We start from the raw sequence: 24,105 nt of genomic DNA, 5'->3' as shown, positions 1-24,105 counted from the left end.
AATAAAGCTTTTCTTTAGTTTCTTTCATGATGTGATTTCTTAGCATCATACATGTTTAGTTATAAAGTCAACTTCCTCCTTTGACATTTTATTCCAGAGAGCATTATTAACTTGTCCAGGTTGTAAGCCTATCCTTGGGTTGTTTGTATTATGGCTTAGTATATGTTTGGCCATTTGTTGATTAAATGCAATTAAGGCAGAATTCCTTTTTAGACAGGTTGTTTTTATCGCCTAGCTCTAAAATGAATGCTATTATTTGAATGATTGCGGCAATTTTATTGGGTCATAACTGGCCTCATTGTTACTCTGCTGAAGATGAGTGTGTCCAGATGTAATGGTTCCTCAGAATCATGTAGAAAACAAACAATTTCCAAAAGTCCAAAGTTTAAAAAAATGTTTTTCCACCCATAGGTTTTACCAGTATTTCTCTAGAATGAAAATTAGATTGTTGTAGATTTTTTGCTGCATACAAACTAGCTGATGTTAACTGCTGTAGAGACTGGCGTATTTGGAGACTTTGGAGTATTAATCCAAAGTAGAAACAGGAATCCCTTTCTAAGTAATTATTTCTAGCTTAGAAGCAAAAAGCTCTTATTAAACTTTTTGAAATCAAAGCTAATTTTGATGATGACATGTTTAGAAATGATGGACTATTTTTCATCTTGAATAACTATTGCAGGAAATAATTTATACCAATCACTCTATAAGATCAACTGTTGACTTTTAGAGATTTCTGATATTTTTGATTCTCCTCCAGCTAAAAGTTATGTATTATCACTATTTATATATAACTCCTTCAGGTAAGAAGTAGAAAAATAAATTAATCTGTCAACTTTGTTGCTTATGTCTTGAACTAGCAAAATAATTTGGTATGGAGGTATGGTACATGTGATAAAATGTGGGCAAATATTTTAGTATAAGATTAAGAATACAGGAAACTCTTCTTTAAGAAAATCTATAAATAATCCACATTAAAAGATGTCACTTATGGCATGATAACATGACAGAAATCTCTACCAGGGGGCATTTAATAATAGAGTTTGGTATATAATAACATGCTGTACAATAAAGAACACATCTCCTAGGAAATTTTTTTTGGTTGTAAAATTGATGTTATCATATTGCTTTTCTTATATAGTAGAACTGTCGTTCTGAACCGTTCTGAGAAGTGGTTTCCGTGGTGGAAGTTCCCTTTGGTTGAGGACTTTCACACTAGTGCATCTGTACAGAAGCTCAGATACAAAATGGGCAGTGGCGGTAACAAGGCCCTTTCCTCTTCTAGCAGTCTTCTAAGGATCATGGTAATAGGGTCTGTGTGATCTCCCACCCATTTGCTCTGCTGCTTTCAACACGCTGGGACCCATGTGAGATGTCAGAAGAGCTCACAGACACATCACTTTTCAAGTTTTTTCCTGAGTTTCTTCCTCTCTCCCTTGTCATGAATGATTCCTTCATTGGTGCATGTCACTGTTGACAACACTGCTTGCCAAATGAAACAGAGTGATGTGAGGTCAAACTGTGGTACAAAATGTTGAAGTAGAAACTCATAATATTTGGCATCTTTCCTACTAGAAAAACCAACGAGAAAAAAAAATCAAGAATAGAGCTTAATGAAACATGTGGGATATATCATGAATATTTATGCCCCCAAGTCTTGCCTTATGACGGTATTTTTACTTAAAGTGCTTTTTTTCTCTTTTTCCTGTGAAGTAGTTCAGAATGTGTTTCATTAATACAAGAAAGTGTCGTGTTAACTTTCATTAGGAAAAAAATTCCACTTCTCCTGACAACATTGACACCTTTCTGATTGAGACTATGCAAAGTAGCTCTTACGTTAATTGGTCCCAAAGAAAATTATGTTTTCCATTTTCCTGTCTGTACATCTGACACTTCCCCTCATTTATCACCTCCTGAATTATCGATGCTTTCCCTTTCCTGATCTTGACAGCTAATATTCCTCCTATGACTTTGAAAACCATAAGGAATATCCACCCTGGAAGCTTCGCTGTCCACCAGTTTGAACAGGAAGCATCAAGATTACACTTAGCAGCTACAGGCAGGCTGCAGTCTTCTCGGTTTTTGTTTCTCCAGCTTTGTGGAGGTATGATTGACATACAAAACACTGCACATAATGAACATACACAATGTGGTGAGTTTCGACGTATGTATACACTTGTGTTACCATCGTCACAGTCGAGGTGATAAACATATCCATCACCTCCAAAAGTTTCCTTGTGTCCCTCTTTCCTTTTTTTCATGTAGTGAGAACACTTAGCACGAGATCTACCATCTTAACGAATTTTTAAGTACACAATACCTCACCGCCAACTGTAGGCGCTATGTTGTACCGCAGATCTCTGGAACTTACTCCTCTTGGATAACTGTAAGTTTCTGCCCATTGAGCAACAGCTGCCCGTTGCCCCCTCCCTCCGTCCCCTGGTAACCACCATTCTGTTGTCTACTTCTATACCTTTGACTATTTTAGATGCCTCATATAAGAGGAATCATGCAGTATATGTTCTTCTGTGACTGACATTTCACTTAGCATAATGGCTTCCAGGTCCTTCCATGTTGTTGAATTAGTAGGAAGCCTTCTCTGCTTTGATCCTCTCTGGTTCAATTTCTTGTTTAACTTTAGAGAGGAAACAAATGACAAGAGAGGAAAATTGAAGCCTTTCATTTCTCAGAGTTCTTGATATGATATTTGTATTTAGTCCCATTTAGGGCTACAAGTAAAGTGTCAACAGGAGATAGATCAGATTGACGGAGCTAACTTAAGGTGCCAAATTTTGGAAGCCTGGGCTTGGTTTGAGTTTTATGATTGGTGATTTCTAAGCTTTATTACCATTGTCATCTGCAAAGCTTTGCTGGGTCAGCAGAGACTAAGAGCTTCTGCTGAAAGATTTGGTTTCTGTTGTTTCTTGTTAATCAGCTAGCTGAGCTCTGTCAGAGTTCCAGGGCTGAACTGTCTCCAGTGGCTTAGTTCCTGATAGGCCAGCAAATAAGAAAGAGGCAGACAGTTAGACAGCCATTCTCTCCCTCACCATCCCATCAAAGTCTTGACACCTGGGTCATCTGAGAAAAACAGAGCAAGCATTTTTCTCCTACTAAGTAAGTATTCATAGTGGTGTCCTTTCACCACTTGGACATACCAGTCATTAAAGACCAAAGTAAATATACCAGCTTGAAGATAATCCTTTCACAAATATACGAGTGCCAAGTTAAAACTATCTGTCAGTCGTTTGTGCATTCTCCTTACTTTTTATTTGTTTTAGTGGATAGGTGTTGTTTGAAAATATTAGAGCTTGAGAAATTAGAAGTCCTATCTTAACACAATATTTTGCCTATTTACAGGTAATTGAACCTTAAGTTCCTATTTTCTCTTTATAAAATCATGATGAATATATATTGAATTTTTTCCCTGAGACAGAAAATGACAACATTAGGGGAATATATGCTTATTTGTAGATATGTGAACAAATGAGTTTAGGTATATGTTCAACGTTGTTTTCAAACTCTAATGCTTCCCGTCAAAATATGGTTTTTGAATTATCAAATCTGGGAACGAATACAAGATTAACATAGAAGGCAGCGAAGTCATTTTTAAAAAGGGAAAAATAAATGTTGAATGATGTTAATTTACTTTAATGTCAAATGGGATCTGAATTTATATTCCTATATAGCTGTAATTGTATATTAACCCATGTAAGTGTAAACATAACTACTTCAGAATAATAAATAATGAATGTGTTAGGACTGGTACCAACATTTCGTGAAGTTTTAAAATAGTTATAGTCAGAGTAGTAAAGAAATAAGGTGGGGCTAGCTGTGGTCCTATTTGTGTTTTCTTTATTTGAAAACTGCTGCCCAGAGTCCTCAGTGTGACTCCATTATTGATGTCTTGCAGTTCTGCATTTCTACTTAAGACAGTCTCAAGCTAAAGATTTTTTGGATTAAGTGTCACGTGTGTTTAGATAATGGCGTGGAGAAAAAGCACTTTTTAAACATCTTCTAGGCCTAGTTAAGATCTATTGTCTGCTGTATTTGATCCTATTATTTTTTTTGGAGCAAACTGCTTTCAATGTGGTTGAGCAGCATTGCTGCCAGTCAGCTCACAGGACTGTCCGGGCTCTTCACTGTGGCCCAGCTGCGTAAGTGTCCATTGATTAAAGTTGATGAATAAACACAAGTGGTATAAGCTCTGCCTACAGAAAGCTCACTGTGGTGCGAAGGCCAGCCCCGATACAATAAATGGCAGCACAGTTCACAATGAGATGCTATAAAAGTCAAATCTAGGAAGATGGGGGAATCCAGTTAGCTCCGAGGGCTGGGTGTCTGGTGGGAAATATCAGTGATAATGACTCAAACACTCAAGTTATTGCTATGTCCAGACCCCCTGAAGGACTTAATGTTTCCAGCCTCTGAGAATCCTTACAGCAATCCCACAGAGAGGAAACTTGTTATCCTTATTCTGTAGTTTAAAGAGCTGAGGCACAGAGGACTAAAGACAGTTTCCTCAGGTCCTGTGGCTTTAATAGGCAGATCCAAGGTTGAAACCCTGGCAGTCTCACTCCAGAATCCATGCTGAAAGACTTTAAAGATGATCGTGAGGAACTTATGATTTTTGAGCAGATTAGCAAAGTTTCTGTGTGTTTAGGGGAAAGCAGCAAGATGAAGGTCAAATTAGAATATTTATGCAAGGTATGAGGCCCTTACGATACTTCAATTTAGTGACAATGAGGACCTCAACTAGGGTAGTGGTAGCCTGAGTCTCTGACACATAGTAGGTATTCAAAGAAACTGTTGGACTGAATTTCCAGGTTCTCTGGAATGGACTAGGATTTATATTCATAGTCATTAAAGAATTAAAATCAGTGACTCTTAGTGACCGGCTGAATGTAGATGGGGTTGGTAGGATGGGGGAAGAAGTTAAGGCTCGCTGTAAGACAGGCCATATCAGAGGGGATCCTGGAGAAGGAATTCATTTCCAGAATTTCAAGGTGCTGCATAATCTCCAGCAGCTGTCGAGCAGTCAGTTCTGGGGTGGGTGGGTGTCTGCCAACTCCAGATTCCTCCAGTGACAGTCTGTCAGTCTGTCTGAAGCTACAGAAAATGCCTCTTTGTTTATTTACTTTGTAAGTAGCATTTATAGAATGCCCATTCTCGATCAGTCACAGCAGTGTGTGCTGCCGCGGGATGAGAAAGACTGAAGGACACATACACAGTCTCCCTTAGCTTACATTCTAGTGGGAAAAGACCTAAATATAGTATGACTTTAGGAGATATATAAAGCAACAGTGTAGAAGATGAGAACTGATTAAAAATTAAATATCACAAAGCTTCAGGTTCCAGTTTTTGTTACTGGAGTTGGTCTAATCAGGGGAAGTTTTCTAAAGCAGGTGAGTTCCCTCTGCATCTTGCAGGAGGTAATGCATGTTTTTAAACATGTGGAGAGGCACATACTTTCCTCTCAGATGAACTAGGCTGGGCTTGAGACGGGCAAGACTCTAGAAGGAATATGCATAAGAATTGAAGCAATCTGGGGCACTAGACAAAGTTGTCGTTTACGTTCATTCAACAAATGTGTTACTTTTTTTACTGCTGGAGTAAATATGAATGCTTCGTAGTTGGTTTTGAGGAGGCACTTCATTTTCTGTATGAATTTGCTTGATGCATAAAGTAGTGTCTAAACCAGCCATTCGTACTCTGTGTTCTGCCTCAGTCAGATGTGTTTACCTGGCCACTGTTTGACGCTGGGTTTGTGAGCCAAGTTGTTGGAGCAGTTCTGCCATTGGAAAAGGGTTTGTCAACTCCTCTCTCAGTTTGCACAGACCCATGAGGGTCGTCACCTTCCAGGAGTTGAGATGTCCCTCACTGGTTAGTGCTGCTGCCTCTAGGGCGCCAAAACCTGGAGAACTAGCCTTGTAGGAAATCCCTATTTCTGGGTGCATTCTCAGGACAGGGAAACATGTTAAGGAAGGTCAAGGTCTCCCCATAACTCAGGCCCTCTGTCAAGGTAACCAAGAGGCAGGCCGTTGGGTGAAGCCAGACTGACTTGCTGAGTAATAAGCCTGTTGAGAGTAGGACCCATATGCTGCCTGGAACAAGGCCAGTCCTGTGGGTTTGCTGAAACTAAGCACTCGACATGACCAGATGATGCATGAAAAGGACCTAAGTGATTCCCTAGTGCTTTACCCAGGACAGAAGACACAGCGAAGGTAAATCTGATGTTAAGTGCAATGGACTTAATTGTGTCCTCCCAAAATTCATATGTTGAAATCCTAACCCCTAATATGATGTATTCAGAACTAGAGCCTTTAGGAGGTAATTATGGTAAAATGAAGTCATAAGGTGGCGGGGCGGAGGGGTGGTGCGCCTGATCCCATAGGATTAGTGTCCTTAGAAAAGAGAGTTCTCTCTCCCTGCCGTATGAGCACGCAGCGGGAAGACAGCCATGCGCAAGCAGGGAAGGGGGCTCTCACCAGAAACCGAGTCAGCCAGCACTCCATCTTGGACACACACCTCCCGGAACTGTGAGAAGATACATTTCTGTTGTTTAAGCTGCCCCGTTTGTGGTACTTTGTTCTGCCAGCCCAAGCTGACCAATGCACTGAGCTAGGTTTCCATACTGCCCAAGGTAATTAATAAAATCCTCACTATAGTTATTTTTAATCAGCTGGAGTTCCCACAATCAATTCTGAGTTTGCGTATATAAAAGGATTGGAAAGCGGGGGTGAATGATGGGTGGGGAGAATTGCATGAGTAGGAGATGATAATCTTGAAAATATTTCCTTCAAAATAGAGAATGCTTTGTATTAAAAATTATCCCATTCCAACAAAGGATACATTATTTCATCTTATAAAAGCAAAAGTAAGGACTATCTTCATGGAACTAAAAATCTAATACTGTATTTAGTTGACTATACCAATCTTCCCTTAAAACTGTCCTAAGATTAACTTGATTTATTTTGTCTTAGGGTAAGTTTAGCAACTTCATCCCTAAAAATATAAGTGGTTATCATTGTACAGAATTCCCCCCTTTCCCAAAATGCTATCTGTTTCTCTTTTACTACATTCTCAGCTCTGTTAGTTCATTCCATATTTCAGTTTTGATGTATGTTTTAAAAGGCAGAAATTACTTCTTCTATTTCCAACTTGAAAGGCATTTTTATAATTCTCTGTAACAAATTTCATCATTCTCACTAAGTCTGTTGTTTCTGATAGGACTAAGAAGCAAGTTTTATTGGCTTAGAAATTTTTACCAGTTTATATGCATTATACTGTTCAAGCATATCTCTTTGTATGCACGAAAGGATATTGATTTAGAACAAATTTATATTAGCCCACTTTTAAAATCTTGAAGTTAATCAGTATTGATTGCTACAGCTTGCATGTAGATATTATATGGAAAACTCAAAAACCCCTCATTACCCCGAACTGAGATTCTCAGTCAAGATTTTAGAAAAGCCCAACCTGAATCTGGTAGTTGTTAGTGATCCATAAGTTTTTCCTGTTTATACCTTAGTACTTTTTCTGCAGCTATTTCTGCAAAGTTGAAAGCCTCCTGAGAATTATTTCAAATGTAGGTCACATTGTCTATCTTGGGATGAAAATAAAAATGAAATTATCTGCATATATGTTGAATGAATTAAAGGTGCCACAAAAATATTTCCTGCCAAACACCTCTGTGGGCCCCCTGATCTGTCCTGGGGATGTCGTGGTCTCGTGGGAGATGGGATCAGCACAGTCCCTGTCTCTGTGGCGCTCATGGTCTCAGGAAGAGCTGGACGGTAAGAACTATGTAGATTGTACAATTATGCATTTGCTATTTACTCTCTTGCATTTCAGTGTGTAGATGCTTTTGATCTTAGGTAGATTGAATTCTTAAATTTAATAGCTTTCTAATGCCGTAGGCTGATATTTTCTTGGAGGCAGCCTTCTCAGGACAGTTGCTGAAGTTTTGCTGAGAACATTGATGATGTAACAATGGGAAAGTAAATGTTTATGGTATCAGAGTCAACTTTTTTCTCCTTTCATTATTTTTCCAACAGAGGGGCACCTGCTTAGCTGCTTTTATCTCTGTTTTCTGTGCTACGTACATTAGGAAATTGACACCTGTGTAAGAGAATATAAAGGCCCTTGGAGGAAACAAAGAGCTTTTTGTATCTGAGTTAGCATGTAATTAAGGGTGCTCATAGAATCTCCACTTGGGTACTGGAAAGAGAAAAAAAAAAAAGCCTTGTCTGGAAATTTGAGTAAATGCTTCCTTTGAAAGTTACATACCTTATTTTTTCCTTTCTCTTTCTCATGCCCCTTCTTAAGGTGAAGGTGGCTTCATTTATAACTAATACTACTGAATGCTGTCATAAATCACTTCATCAGGCTAGTGTTTATTGAGCAACTACTGTGTGTATGTGTTGTGTTGGGGAGAGTGGTGCAAGATGAGACGGAGAAGCAAGCCAGGGCCAAATCACGCAGATCTGTAGGTAACATTGGAATTTGGATTTGATCCTCAGCACAATGTGAAGCCTTTGAAATTTTTAAACTAAGGAATTATGTGATCAGATATGTATTTTTTAATAACAACTATCGAGATATAGTCCAAATAACATATAATTCACACATTTGAAGATACAGTTTAATCATTTTTAGTTTATTGACAGAGTTGTGCAACTATCACTGTAGTCCATTTTAGAACACTTTCATTACCCTGAAAGGAAGCTCTGTACCCATTAGTCACTCCCGGTTGCCCTCCTGCCCCAGCCCTAGGCAACCACTAATCTACTTTCTGTCTCTCTAGATTTGCCTATTCTGGACATTCCGTATAAATGGATTTATACAATATGTGGTCTTTTGTGACTGGATTCTTTCACTTATCGTAGTGTTTTCAAGGGTCATCCGGTTGTGGCATTTCATTTCTTTTTGTTTCTGAATAATATTCCACTTACGGATTTACCACATATTATTTATCATTAGTTGGTGGACATTTGGGTTGATTACACTTTTGACTGTTACAAATAATGCTTCTGTGAAGATTCATGTCCAAGTTTTTGTAAGGATATGTGCTTTCAGTAATCTTGAGTATATACCTAGGGGTGGAGTTGCTGGATCATATGGTCACTCTGTGTTTAACCTTTTAAGGAACTGCCAGACTGTTTTCTAAAGTGATGACCCCATTTTACATTCCCGCTAGCAATGTATAAGGGCTTTGGTTTCGCCACATCCTTGTCAAAACTTATCTGTCTTCTATTACAGCCATCCTAGTGGATGTGAAGTGCTAGCTCATTGTGGTTTTGATTTGTACTTCCCTAATGGCTGATGATATTGAGCGTCTTTTAACGGGCTTATTGGCCATTTGTATATCTTCCTTGAGAAATACCTATTTAAATATTTTGCCTATTTTTTAATTGGATTGTCTTTTTACTATTGAGTTGTAAGAGTTTTTATATACTCTATATGAGCATCTTCTCAGATAGATGATTTCCCATTTCTTCTCCCATTCTTTGGATTGTCTTTTCGCTTTCTTAATGACATTTTCTGAAGCACAACAGTTTCTGAATTTAATGAAGCCCAATTTGCCCACTTTTCCTTTTGTTGTTTATGCTTTTGGTGTCATGTCTAAGAAGCCACTGTCTGACCCAAGGTCATGAAGATTTATTCCCATTTTGTCTTGTAAGAGTTTTATAGTTTAGCCCTTATTTAAGTCTTTGATCCATTTTGAGTTAATTTTTGTGTATGATGTGAGGTAAGCATCCAATTTCATTCTTTTGCACATAGCTATCCAGTTGTCCTAGCACCATTTGTTGAAGAAATTGTCCATTCCTCACTGAGCGGTCTCGGCCAGATTTACATTTTTAAAAGATCACTCTAACTGGTGGTGTGTGGTTTAAAGGAAGGGAGATCAATTTGACAAATACTTATTTAGCTCTTATCATGTTTTAAACATTATTCTAGGCACTGGAACTATGGTGATAAACAACATGGTAAGACATAGCTCCAGCTTGTGCAGGTACCGAGGACGAGGACGCAAATCTAATAGGAAAAAGAAAAAAGCTATCAAGATGATTACAAATTGTGAAAGAAGAAATAGAGTGATGTTGTGCATTATAAATTATGTAGATATTGAATGTGTAAAACATGAATTGCTTGTTTGGTTTCTTTCCTTTAATTTCAAATGTGTCTCCACATTTGGGCTGAACATGCCCCGTCACACACAACTTGGTAGAATGGAGTTGGGTCAATAGTCTCTGCAAAGAAAGATGTCTTTAGTTGTCATTGCCCTGTACGTGTAACTTTCACCTGTGAGCTTTCACTTAATTTGTGTATCCAACTGCTGGCAGCGTTTCCAGAGACTGACTGACTGAAAGAATGGCCACTCTTTCATTCATTCATCTCATTCATTCATTTATCTATAGCAAATCAGATAAGAGTAGCTTAGATTAAGAAGGTGAAGAGAAATAAACAGATTTGAGGGAGATCTAGATATAAAATGGAGAGGACTTTATAGTCAAGTATGAAAAGTAAGAGTGAAGAAGAGAGAATTGTCAAGAAAAGGATCCAAGATTCGGTATTTTGATGATAATGATAGCTATTGAATGCGGAGAATAGGCCCTCTACTGAGCACTTTTCAGGCATTATTTCTTGTGATGCTCAAAATATCCCTCCAAGGTAGGTCCTGCCACCACCACCATCAGACAAACCAAGCCTTGGAGAGAGAGAGCCACTTTCCCTGGATCACAGAACTATGAAACTTGATAAATAGTGGCACCTTTTACTATTTTAGTGGACTCCTTTTACTTTGCTGAACTCTCCTTTTCAAAAAGTATCTAAAGATTGAATGAAAAAATATATAATAGTTCTAATCATATATTTAATGAAGAAAATTCTGAGGGAAAATTAACCAAAAAAAATAATAAATTTCCCATAATCTCACTGACTCTGTATAATGAATGACTATGTTTGGTGGATGTGCTTCCTTTTTGAGAGAGAAACCCTAATCTGAACGCGACTTTTTGCATAACTGACCCTAGCGTTATAGCATGGGCTTGGCTTACAGTTCCTTATGGTGTGGCAAGTGCCTGATGCACACAAGTTGGATTGAGAATTGAGATTAAGCTCGCTTATCTTTGGCATTTTAATTTCCTTTCTCTTACTACATGTAATATATATGTTTTATGATAGTGCATAAAAGTCCAGGCTAACAAGGAAAAGGAAACAATATTGTATGTAAGTACCTGGGGGTTAGATGGAACAGATAGCGGGAGGGCTGTCGGGCATGGTGCATGGTGCCTATTCCTAAATTATGCCCAGTGTATCCCGGCACTTTATTCTCTTAGTGTTGGGACTGGGGGACTGTAGGTCATTGGATTTTAATTTGTGTAGTGATGTGCTGTTTTTTAGAGCAGGATAGTGACACTAGGAATGTTGGACTGACATCACTTTTCTCATAAAAATGAAGTACAGCAACTAGTTCAAAACTGAGCATTTGTGTAATTTCTTGAGTCGGAGCAATTCTCTAGTTAGAAAATTTATTAAGGAACATTTTAATATCTGAGAGACTCAGGGTCAGAAAAAATTTAAATGACTAGACATAAAAATAAGTAGAGTTTCTCATTTACTAATTCAGTTTTTGACATTTGTTTCCTTTTCATTGAGCTGTTTTTCTGAATCTCTTGATTCTTTCATACCTGCGTATCACTTTTGTGCTGATGGCTGCTAGCTGGTATACAAAGCTGAGAGCCTATTTGTTGTTATTTTGCTGCCAATCTATAATGTCTGGAAGAATATGGATTTTTTGTCCTATGAGCTACAAAAACCAACATGTGCTAAGAAAAAAAGAGAATGCTAAGGAACCAGCAACAATCTAGGAAACCTCCACCAAGAACACCAATATATAGGCCCCCAGCTCCTGAGACAGAATGTGAATCATGGAAAGAAAAACAAGCTTTTAGAGCCAAGAATAACAATGAAAGATTAAAACACCGGCAAATTGTTTTAAATTGACTTTTTAGAAGTTGGTTAGAAGTAAAGGCTTACAAATATGTACTGCTTTATTTAGTGACAAATGAAGTTTGGGAGTGTTTCTTCTGTTGTAACTGGCTTTTGGCATTGATTAGAACTAATGGAATGAATGAATCGATGAATGAATGAATGAATGAATGAACAGACAGATAAGGTTGGTACAAAATGGCAGAGGGAGTGAAAGGGAAGGCCCTTGTTCATGTGTAAAAACATACATGCACGCGTGCATATGGACGCCCAGTGGCATTCTCTGTGTAGTTCAGGGTTTCAGAAGACTTTGCCTTGTTCTCCCTCTTTCAATTAGCACTTGTGAGGAAAGCTCGCAGGTCAGTGTCTGTGAATGCTTTTTACCCTGGGCTTCCTCAGCCAAGCCCTTGGATCCCACGATTCCAACACAATGCTAGAGAAGGATGTCATGATTTTAATTTTGAAGGTATTTCCATTTTATTTCTTCCAAAATAGAACAGTTCCACAGCATCACGGCCCTGTGCTGACTGGGCAGCTGCTCCTTCTCCTTCGGGGATTGCCCATTTTAATTAGTTGATTCAAAGGAGAAGGAAAATCAGATTAACTGCTACTTTGGCATGATTGACTCTCTCCAACCAGGGAGTGAGTTTTTCTACGATGCTGCAGCCTGCCTGGGTCTATGCGGATGGTTAGTGAGAGGAGCTGGCCTAACAGCTCTGAAGTTGAGGTGAGTGTTGCCTCTTAAATTGAAAAAAGCTGATTAAGTAGGTAGAGATAGACAGACAAACAAGTAAGTTATTCCCAGGCAAGCATTTCAAGAATATTTTCCGCCTCACTGAATCTTAGCTGTGTAACTTTGAGATGTTGTTGATGACAGTCTCATTTTTCCAGTCGCTTGGTGTAAATTCTCAGTCTTTTGCATTTCTTCTTATTATCCCCCTTAACTGTTCCCCATTAGCCATTCTTCTTGTTGATTGTTTCTTTTAAATCTTTTTTTTTTTCTATTCATTCAGCCTCCAGCAATCTGTGCTACAGCCTCTGCTAAGAACTTTATGCACCTTCTCTTACCAAATCCTTGTCACAGCCCTATGGAGGCAAGTTGACACCATGTCCCAGGCTGGACCCTGGGCTGGAACTGGGTATAGAAGCCCCAGCTCTGACTGACCCGAACTATGGGCACGTTTTTTTTAGTAACAGCTTTGTTGAGATACAATTTATACACCAAACAATTCAGCCATTTCGGTGAGCCATTCAGTGCTTTGCGATATATTCACAGATATGCTCAACAATCATCACAGTCACTTTTAAAACATGTTCATCCCCTCAAAGCATACACTTGAACAGCCCCAGCTCCCAGCCCTAAGCAGCCGCTAATCCGCTTTCCGTCTCTATAGATTTGCCTATTCTAGACATTTCATGTAAATAGAATCACATAACGTGGTCTTTTGTGACTGGCTTCTTTCACTTAGTGTAATGTTTTCAAGATTTGTCCGTGTCATAGCATGTGGCAGTGTTTCATTCCTTTGTATGGTGGAATAATATTCCATTGTATGGATATATCCCATTTTGTTTATCCATTCGCCAGTTGGTAGATATCTGGGTTGTTTCTACCTTTTGGCCATGATGAATAATGATGCTATAAACATCCGTGGACAAGTTTTTGTGTGGACGTATGTTTTCATTTATCTTGAATGTATACCTGCGTGTATGCTGGGTCACTGGTAACTGGATGCTTAACTTTTTGAGGAACTTTCAGACTGTTTTCTACAGTGGCTGCACCATTTTACATTCCCACCAAGAGAGTACAAGGGTTCCAGTTTCCCCACATCCATGCCAACAGTTGTTGTTACGTGACACAGTATGTTATGTGGCCATTTTGTTAGAGCCATCCCAGTGGGTGTGAAGTGGGAGCCATGCGCTCTGAACCCCCTTGCAGTGCTCTCCTCGTTCCTGAGTAGCCTCTGCAGTTAATTCTCCCCTTGCTTCTCAACGGCAGTGGCTAGTCCGTTTTGCTTTTCAGGCCTCCATCAAGATTGCCATCCAAGAGCCTTACTAAAGTATTGTTTGGTCCTAGAGCCCCTCTGACCAGTGTCCTCAGGGGGGTCCCCATTGTCTACAGGCTGGTGTCTGTGTTTCACTGGGGTTACAGGCACTCTGGTATTAGCCTCAGCCTTGCATTCCACTCTTCTTTTAGACGACTTTCTGACCAATGAGACTGATATATTTACTGTATCCTACACATGCTGTGTGTGTTCATACCCCTGAGTCTTCGTTCCTGCAATTCTTCTTCTCTTCTATGAGACCCTTTCTGCTTATGCCAGATGGAATGGACTTCTTCCACGCTCTTCCAGCATTTATTATTAGCAAGACACACTCGGCACTAATTTATTGCTTTGCATTTGTTAGTTATTATTTGGACTTTTGTCTGTACCTACCAAAAATGCATATAACAGGGGCTGGCCCCGTGGCCGAGTGATTAAGTTCGCATGCTCCGCTGCAGGTGGCCCAGTGTTTCGTTGGTTCGAATCCTGGGCGTGGACATGGCACTGCTCATCAAACCACGCTGAGGCAGCGTCCCACATGCCACAACTAGAAGGACCCACAATGAAGAATATACAACTATGTACCGGGGGTCTTTGGGGAGAAAAAGGAAAAAAATAAAATCTTTAAAAAAAAATGCATATAACATATAAGAGCCACAATAAAATAAATACTTCTTTTTCCCTCCCCATTGAAGAAACTGAACCTTACCAGCACTGTCCAAGACCCCTCTGTTCCTAAGATCACATCACATTTTCTATTCCACAGAGGTGGCTACTCTCATTAATTTTGTCTTCTCATTCACGTACTTCCCTGCACAGTTTCTACCTGACTATGATGCATATTGCTTTCCTTTACATGTATTTGGATATGGAATAAATGGAATGGTACTACAATATGGCTTATTTTGTTCAAGGTTTTTTGAGTTTAATCCATGTTAATTCATGTAGCTGTAGTGTATTCATTCTCACTGCTACATAAAATTCTGTTATATGAATATTACCACAACTTATTTTATTATTCTCCTGTCAGTAGAGATTTGGCTTGTTGTCAGAGTTTTACTGTTACACACAATGTGGCGAAGGAAATAGTAAATGTCTGCTTGTGCACACGTGCAAATATTTTTCTGGGGTATAATATCTGGAAGTAGAATTGCTTGGTAGTAGAGAATGTGCATTTTCAACTTCACTAAATAATGCAAAATTATATTGTTAAGTGAATTGTCAGCAGTTTATAAAAATTCTCGCAGATCTACATCCTTGTGAAGGCTTATGTTTTTAAAGTGTTCTAATCTTGCAAGTGTGAAATGGCTTATCACCTTGTTTCGCTTTTATATTTCCCCACTTCCTAATTAGATAACTTTATTTTTAGCAATGTTTTTTCTTGCCTTGCAGTCTCATATCTGACATTAATTTGGCTATGGTGACTTTCTTTTAGTTAGCACCTGCCTGGCACATCTTTTTCCATCCTTTTACTTTTGGCTTTTCTGTATTCTCTTTAAACAACATCTAGCTGGATTTTGTTAGTTTTTTGTTTCTAACTCCAATTGGAGGGTCTGTGTAGCTGGAGAAGTTTGTCCATTTCCACAGAGGCTGTGGTGATTGTTGTGTGGGGTTAGTGAAGAATGAGAGAAAGGAGTTTGTGTGTCACCATTGTGCTGGGGGGCATTCGAATATGGCCCCAGGATTCCCCACCCTCTGTGGACACCTCCTGCATAATCTGTGAGATTGGGAATATGACAGGTTTTGCTTCCATGATTAGGTTATGTTTTATGGCACAGTTGGTTTAGGAGACGGAGATTATCTGAGCGGCCCTGGCCTATCACGTGAGCCCTTTAAATCTGAGTCTAGAGATCAGACATAGGGGCAGTCAAAGAGATTTAAAATATAATTAGGATTTGATGGGCTGTTGCTGATTTAAAGATGCAGAGAACCACATGACAAGGAATGTAGATGGCATCTAGGAGCTGGGGTGGCCCCCGAATGCAGCCAGCATGGAAATAAGGACCTCAGTCCTACAATAGCAAGGAGCTGAATTTGCCACAGCCACATGAGCTTGGAAGAGGATCCTGAGCTCCAGATGAGAACCCAGCCTGGCCAGTATCTTGATTTTAGCCTTAGAAACCCCTGAGCAGAGAACTCAGTCATGCTGGACTTGGACTTCTGACCTACACAGCTGTTGTAGAGCTAATAAATGGGTGCTGTTTTAAGCTGCTAAGCTTGTAATGATTTGCTATGCAGGAATAGAAAACTAACACAGTCATCTTGCATTTGAGAGAGCTTTGGGACAATATTCAGGCATTTCCAGAAGGTAACTGGGAATAAATACCAAGTATTCGAGAGAAAGATCTAGCCTGGGGATAGATTTATGACTGTTGCTATATGAACTGTAGAAATGTGACCTGTGGATGGGGTCCATCAGAGAAGGAGTGAACAGGTAGAGAGGCTCAACAGAGAACTGTTGGCAACCCTTCCATTTCCCAATGTTGACCTGTGAATGAGGGCCTGAGGGGGTGCCAAGTTACAGCTCAGGGCTGTGTAAGTTGCAAAAACTTATAAGTTTTATCTCCTCGATGAGTTACAATTCTTCTTAGGAGCTGAGCACATATTATACACTTACTGCTTTCAACAACCTACAATGGCCTCATCTGTAGTAATTTCTCCATTTAAAAGTTCCATAATGTATACAGGCTGCTGTCTAGTCCTCAGGTCATTTCCTGGGAGTAGGGAAGAGAAACAAATGGCTGTTATTTATTTCCCTTTTGTTAGGAATATTTTATATTAAGAGTGGAAAAGAGGATGAAAACCAGACTGTGTCTTATGGTATCCTAGGATGGATGACTGGAGGTTGGGTCCACAGAGTCTGGACAATCAGGTGAGGACAATCAATATAAAGTCCAGATTAATTTCATCCTATACCAACCCCCAGAAACCATTGACTGGCCGTTTCTAGGTTTCTTAGACAAATATGTGTTCCCAGAATGAACAAGTGATCGCAGTACTTATTATGCAGCAGGCCTTGTGCTAGGAACTGGAGATTGAATATTACCCAGATAGGCGTATCTGCTGCCCTCCCAGAGTCCACCATCTGCCAGGCTGTGCAGCGGGTGAATGAGTGCTCTGCAGAAGCTGTGGTAAGTGCTGGCTTCTGCATTATGGCACCTCTTTGAAGGCCATTATTCACCTGGAGAAACACTCCTCCTCTGCCAACAGGAGAAAGCACAGGAACAAAAACAGAAAAAACTTTCTGGAAAAAAAAACTTTTCTGGCATGAAAAAAACTTTCCCTTAAATCCTCCAACTGTCCTTGACTGCTTTGCTCTCCACTTCTAGTCCTCTGTGGACACACGTGTGGGTAAGTCATCCCGCGAGGCTTGTCGGCTCGTCACTTATCGGTGGGGATGGACCCAGAGGTTTGGGGCAAAGCCTGAGTGAGGAGCTTCATGCTGATCTTGCAGACCAGGGTTAGGAATGGTGACAATTGACCAAGATGGGATCTGAGGTTCATTTCAGACCCAAGATTCAGTCTGTGCTGACTCTGACCCTCTGAGGTGAGTATTCCAAGACCCAAGGGACCAAAGACCAGAGGCAAGGACAGCAGAGAACTTTCTCTCCTGTGGATGCAAGGCGGGAGGAGCAAGTGAGCCAGGTCTTCCTGGAGCTCTTGTCATTCATGCTGTGGGTAGAAAATCGTGTGTCCCATGGAGGCAGCCAGGCTACTAGGCATGACTCACAGACACATCCGGGTAGACCAGACTAGGGACCAGACACTGGCACTCTAGGCTACCCTAGCTGTGGACACTCCTGCCTGCCTGCTGAATGCTTTTCTGGGTTTGTTACTGGAACATTTCACTTTTGCTCAGTTAACTGTGGGGCGCTGCTGCCAACCCAGCTTTCTCTTTGTCTCCTCCTTTTGCTTACTTCACCCTGGTTTTGTGCCTGATGTTTGCATAATGACAGGTCCTCATTCCTGTTTCAGTTTCTGCATTGTACATGACAGTCTTGTTTCTGGTGGCACAAAGAAGTTTCTAGCCAAAGGGGGAAATGGGCGTGAGTCCACATGTGGTACAACTAGGAAGAAATTAGACTGATTTCTGGCTTACGGATCAATCTTGTGGCTTTTAAGTCATATCTCCATCAGGGCCACAAAGATCAGTCTGATGACCTTATGGCTAAATGTCACATGCTGTGGCAATGACACTAATACCAGCACATAATGAGCATTCATATGTGCCAGGAATTACGCTAGGAGTTTTATATGTGTTATTTATTTCATTCGCATGGCAACTCGATTTTTCTGGTTAAAAAAACCCCAAAAAACTGAAGCTCAGAAAGGGTAAGTAACTTGACAAGCAAATGCTATTGCTGAATATATGTTTACCTTTGGTATGGATAGAAGCACACTTAATAGAAAACTAAGGTAAAATATTTTGGACCTATTTATTTCAAATACATCAGTGGTATTTATTATTTCAAGAAATCCTTCAATGAGAATTATTTTCCAAAGAGAATAATTTTATGATTTGTGTAAAAGAGATTGTACTGTTCTGTTGTACATGAACAGAGGTACACTTGTGTTGAGAGGTGGACGGGACCAATAGAGCCGCAGCAGGTGTTGCTGTCACTAAGTGTCCAGAGCATGGGGGGCGTAGGGGGGCGAAGGGCAGGGCCAGACCTGGAAGGTGGGTGGAGTAGTTTCCTCTTGATGTGTAACAAATTGCCACAAACTAGTACCTTAAAACAACACAAATTTATTCTCTTACAGTTCTGGAGGCTTGAAGAGAGAGTCCCTTTCCTTGCCTTTTCCAGCTTCTGGTGGATGCTGAATTCTAAACAATTTCTTTTTTTTTTTTTTTTTTTAAAGATTTTATTTTTTCCTTTTTCTCCCCAAAGCCCCCCAGTACATAGTTGTATATTCTTCGTTGTGGGTCCTTCTAGTTGTGGCATGTGGGACGCTGCCTCAGCGTGGTCTGACGAGCAGTGCCATGTCCACGCCCAGGATTCGAACCAACGAAACACTGGGCCGCTTGCAGCGGAGCGCACGAACTTAACCACTCGGCCACGGGGCCAGCCCCCTAAACAGTTTCTTTAAATCATAAATTCCTTGTCTTGTGGCCCCTCCTTCCATCTTCAAAATGCATCACTTCAGTCTCTGCTTCTGTCATCACATGGCCTTCTCCTCTTCTGTAGTAAAAGCATCCTCTGTGGACATTTGTGATTACATTTACAGCCCACCCAATGACCCCAGATAATCTCTCCATCTTCAAATCCCTCACTTTATCATATCCGTAAAGTTCCTGTGTGCCGTCCAGGTGCCCGGGATTAGGATGTGGTCATCTTTGGGAAGCTATTATTCAGCCTGTCATGGTTGACTTGAAAGGACATAGGAACTATTTGATCAACTCCAAGGAATCCTTTTCATGAGAAGAAGCCTAGATTTCCAAGGGTGTGGAGGAAATTTCCAGCAACAAGGCAGGAATGCTGGGAGGCTGCATAGGAAAGTAGGTAAGAATGGCCCTGAGGAGGAAGAGGAGAGTGGATGGATACATGTGTACATTTCAACCCTCTTTTTCTTTGTCTTGATTTTCAGTGTAGCACCTGGTATCTTTAATATCATCTCCCCATCCTTTTCCAACTGGGGTACACACGTATGTCAGTGTAGAACTGGGTAAGCAAAGCCACAGAAAAGATCTGGCGCATTCTGGGGTATATTTTTTCCCTCAGGTCTCAGAAAGAAGCATTTATATGTAAATTAATTTAACTATCGTGTGATGGACAATGTAAAGGTCACCTGAATTTTCAAGATAAACCAAGAAACTTGCAACGCATTCTAGCTTAACACTTATGTGACACGCTTTGGTAGTCTGAGAAACAGTGTGTCCTGTATTGGAACATTACAGGAAGAAGTTTAGAGCGGTTTTGGTTGTATTTGGTTTCACAAAACCTTAGCTACCACAAACTCTGTGGACAGTCAGGGAAGTGATTTTGTCACTGTTGTCATTTGTATTCTCTCTTAAGGCTTAAGGAGCCACCACATGGTAGAGCTGTATTTGCAATAGTGAAAAGCAAATAGTGCGGGCCCTTGGACAACATGAGAACCTGTGTCCTAGATGACTGGAAATGCTTATGGCTAAAGTCAGCCACTATCCGGAATAAACTTCCCCAGAGGGAATTTTTCAGACTTATGTGGGGGACCAGTAATAAAACACAAACTATAAAGTATCCTCCAGCAACAAAAACACATGGGATGTTTTTCTATATAATATTTCACATTAAAAGTAATTGTAGATTAACTTTTATAGAGAAAATATTTATTCAAGCCAGATATGCTTAAATCCTTTCATTTCCTCAAGTATGACAAAGCACTGGGAATACGCACCCCTTTGTAATTTCCTACTGATTTGCCCCAGTTATGGACAGAACATTAACTCTGCAAAGTCTGCATATGGGAAAGTATCTCAGGCGGAAATCTTAAATAGGCCAGAATCTGAATCTGGAGCTGAGCCTCTGTGCTCTGGTCCCAGCATTGCGGCCCACCCATGGTATGTACTACGTGGCCACCGGCCTACCAAGTGTGGCTCCCTGCACCTCTGAGTTCTCCGGCTCCAGGGCATGTTGAAGGCTAGGTCATCTGCAAGGTCCTTCCCTGCTCTCAGCTGGCACACTGGCTCATCTGTGAAAGAACCATATGCCAGATTTAGTTAAAACTGAAACCTGAGGCTGACTCAGTGGTGTAGTGGTTAAGTTCCTGTGCTCAGCTTCGGCAGCCTGGGGTTCGCAGGTTCGGATCCCTGCATACTATGCACCTACGCACCGTTCATCAAGCCATGCTGTGGTGGTGTCCCCCATACAAAATTGAGGAAGACTGGCACAGATGTTAGCTCAGGGACCATCTCCTCAAGCAAAAAGAGGAAGATGGGCAACAGACCTTGGCTCAGGGCCAATCTTTCTCACCAAAAAAAAACCCAAAACAAAACCTAAAACTTGGGGTTTTTTTGTTGTTTTTTAAAGATTGGCACCTGAGCTAACATCTGTTGCCAATCTTCTTTTTCTTTTTTTTTCTTTTCTTCTCCTCAAAGCCCCCCAGTACATAGTTGCATATTCTAGTTGCAGGTCCTTATGGTTGTCCTATGTGGGACGCTGCTTCAGCATGGCCCGATGAGCAGTGCCATGTCCGTGCCCAGGATCCAAACCGGCCAAACCCTGGGCTGCTGAAGCAGAGTGCGCGAACTTAACCACTCAGCCATGGGGCGGCCCCTGAAATCTGTTTTATAGCCCTTATCAAATGTTAAAATTTGGAGTAATGTTTACTCCTTCTTAATAATGTATTATTTAATTTATTTATTCAGAAATAATCATGGGTATTAATAATTTATTCTTATTGTTTGGACTTTAACAACATCTAACTTCCTGGCGTGAACACACTTAGAAGCTCTGGCGCCAAGGAAACAGGTTGAAGGGAGACGCCCCTGACTTTGAACCTTGCCACCACCACTCACAGCTTTGGGTCCTCAGCACAGCTAGCTGGAATCATGGTTTTCTCCTGTGTGAGGCAGGGCATCTGCCTTGTGGCAGTACTGTGCAAATTCAAGGTGCCTAGCCCGATCCCTGACTGAGAATATTCCTGTTGAATAATGGAGGTGACAGTGGCCACAGTGTCTTATCCACTGTTTACACCAAGCCTCGCATCTGGAGTTGAAGCCACCAATACATACAAGCGATACTACTTTTCAGGATAACTTAGGACATTTGATCCATGAGAAGAGCAAATAAAATGTCTCTGCCTTAGGGAGAAAACAGACGGTTTAAGTGGCCAGGGTTGCGTCAGGCTGTGGCCAGCAGACATTTGAGGTGGTCGTCTGAAACTGGTGCAGGTGAAGCGGCTGAGCCTCCGAGAAGGGGGCTGCTGTGTCCTGGGTCACATGGCTGCCCTGCGAACGGAGCCAGCTCTAGCTCATCTTCTGTCTTGTGCTGTTTCCACAACTGTGAGCTTCAAGGAGACATCCTCACTGCGTCCACTTCGGTGAGTGTGGGGGAAGTTGTAATTGGCACGTGTGTGTAGAGAAGTATGCTCCTGAAACTGCTGGGAAGTTGGTTCCCATTGCGTTCTCCTTGGAAGGCGAAAACTCTGTTTTTCGGAGCACACATGTAGCTTCATTGCCAGCCCTGTGCGGTGGAAGCTCTTCCTGTTGTGTTCATCACCCTCAGTGCCAGCATGGGAGAAATGGTTTTCTGCGTCTGCTTCCTGGCACAAGATTTCTGTTGGTTTCTCGAGTTACCCTTATGTGCCTGTGCCCTTGAATTGCTTCTGGGGGTTCTCTCTGTGCTCTTCCTCGTTTCCTTTTCTGTTCGAGGATTATAAACTGAGCATATTTACTTGTAATGCAGAATTGAGATGACCTGGTTTTGATTTCTCTTCCACCCTCTCAACCTCCCTGCCCTCTTAGCTCCTCGACCTGCAGAGAACGAGAGGGGTGGAAAGTAAGGAATCATGTCGAATGCCTTCAGCGTGGCTGGACCAGGCACCGTGGGAGGTGCTTCTGTGTGTTGTCTCATTTAGCCCTAATTAGTGCCTTCAGGGCCGGCCTGATATGCCGTCTGCCTGGGGGTTGAGTACTTTGTCCAGTGTGTCACACGCTGGGAGTTTACCATCAGAATTTGGATCTCAGTGCAGCTACTCTAGCCTTTATTTGGAGTCTGTTGTGACCCCTGGGTCTTTTTCTTGCTGTGGCGGCATCATTGTTTGTTATTCCCCTAGCTAGGCTTGGATGAAGTTGGTCCTGTCCTACACTTGTTTGGCTTGTTTTGTTTTATTTTGTTTTTCCCCTTTACTTTTAGAAGACTTCGTTAAGCTGAAAAAGCTAGAAATGGTGATAAGATATAAGATCCACGAGAGACTTAGGTAGATCCAATTGAACACTTCTGAAGTTGCGTTTAAGGGAAAAGTGTTCAGGATGCCAATGGCAGTGTGCAGGAAAGTGTTTCCCTGCACCAATAAATGAGGACCATTGTTAAATTTGGTTGTTTTTTTCTCCCTGATTCTTAATAAATTAATGTATATTCTATCAGAAAGGAATGTAGTATACAGCACCTCCCAAACTTATTTTTGTTCACATTTAACTTATTAGAAAACAAAAATTAGATTAAGACCAATTTGTCTTCAGCTCCATCAAACTGACTTTAGTTTTGAAGAGCAAAAGAGAACTGGTTTGGACGTTTCAGCTACGTGTCAGGACTTCCTACTATTATACCGGTATTCTCTGCTTCTACTGCTGGTGTTTAAAGTGTCATAAACACGTGAAAGAGGGCTCATTTGGTAGTGTCTTAGAGTTTATAGGCTCAAGTGGTGTAGAATCTCTCACACTCACAGTAGTACAGTGCTGATTTCTCTTTGTGGGTTGAGCTTCTTTATTTTGTTCTATATATTTTTTTTTTTTGAGGAAGATTAGCCCTGAGCTAACATCTGCCAATCCTCCTCATTTTGCTGAGGAAGACTGGCCCTGAGCTAACATCCGTGCCCATCTTCCCCCACTTTATATGCTGGACGCCTACCACAGCATGGCTTGATGAGCGGTGCCATGTCTGCACTCGGGATCTGAACTGGCGGACCCCATGCCACCAAAGCGGAACATGGCACTTAACTGCTGTGCCACCGGGCCAGCCCCTTGTTCTATATTTTTACTTTACAGTTTTTCATGTTTAATAGACCTAATGCAAACGCCATAAAGAAGGCCAAACGTAGAGTCCCTACCCAATTTATTTATTCTGGAGAAGCTTACTATGTGAGGTGTGGTTTGAGGAGTTCTTGGATTTTTATTAATTGTTTAAAGGAGGGAATCAAAATAAGGATTAAAGCCATAATAATTAAAATGTTGACCAATCGAATTCTTGTGCCTGTGGTTTTTCCCATCCTCTTCCCAAATGTTTTTGGCCCCAGAATGCTTTTGGTTTGGATGAAACCCTGTCTAGTCTTGTACTTTCATTTTTCTGGGTACAGATACTGAGAACTTGAGAACTAAGGCAAGATATTTAGGGTCACCCACGTTTTCGTGGAATGTGTCTGTTGGTGTAATCAAATT

The 24,105-nt window shown here is 40.9% G+C and overlaps 1 protein-coding gene across 1 annotated transcript in view; it reads left to right on the top strand.

Moving 5' to 3' along the window:
* ATP8A2 (ATPase phospholipid transporting 8A2) overlaps positions 1 to 24,105 on the top strand; it is a 589,227-nt gene that overhangs the window by 298,483 nt on the left and 266,639 nt on the right. The window lies entirely within an intron of this gene.

Source organism: Equus quagga, chromosome 6 (genome assembly GCF_021613505.1).
Source record: "Equus quagga isolate Etosha38 chromosome 6, UCLA_HA_Equagga_1.0, whole genome shotgun sequence".
Taxonomy (NCBI): domain Eukaryota; kingdom Metazoa; phylum Chordata; class Mammalia; order Perissodactyla; family Equidae; genus Equus; species Equus quagga.
Note: the sequence above shows the minus strand (reverse complement) of the source record. Positions and strands in the feature narration are given on the sequence as shown.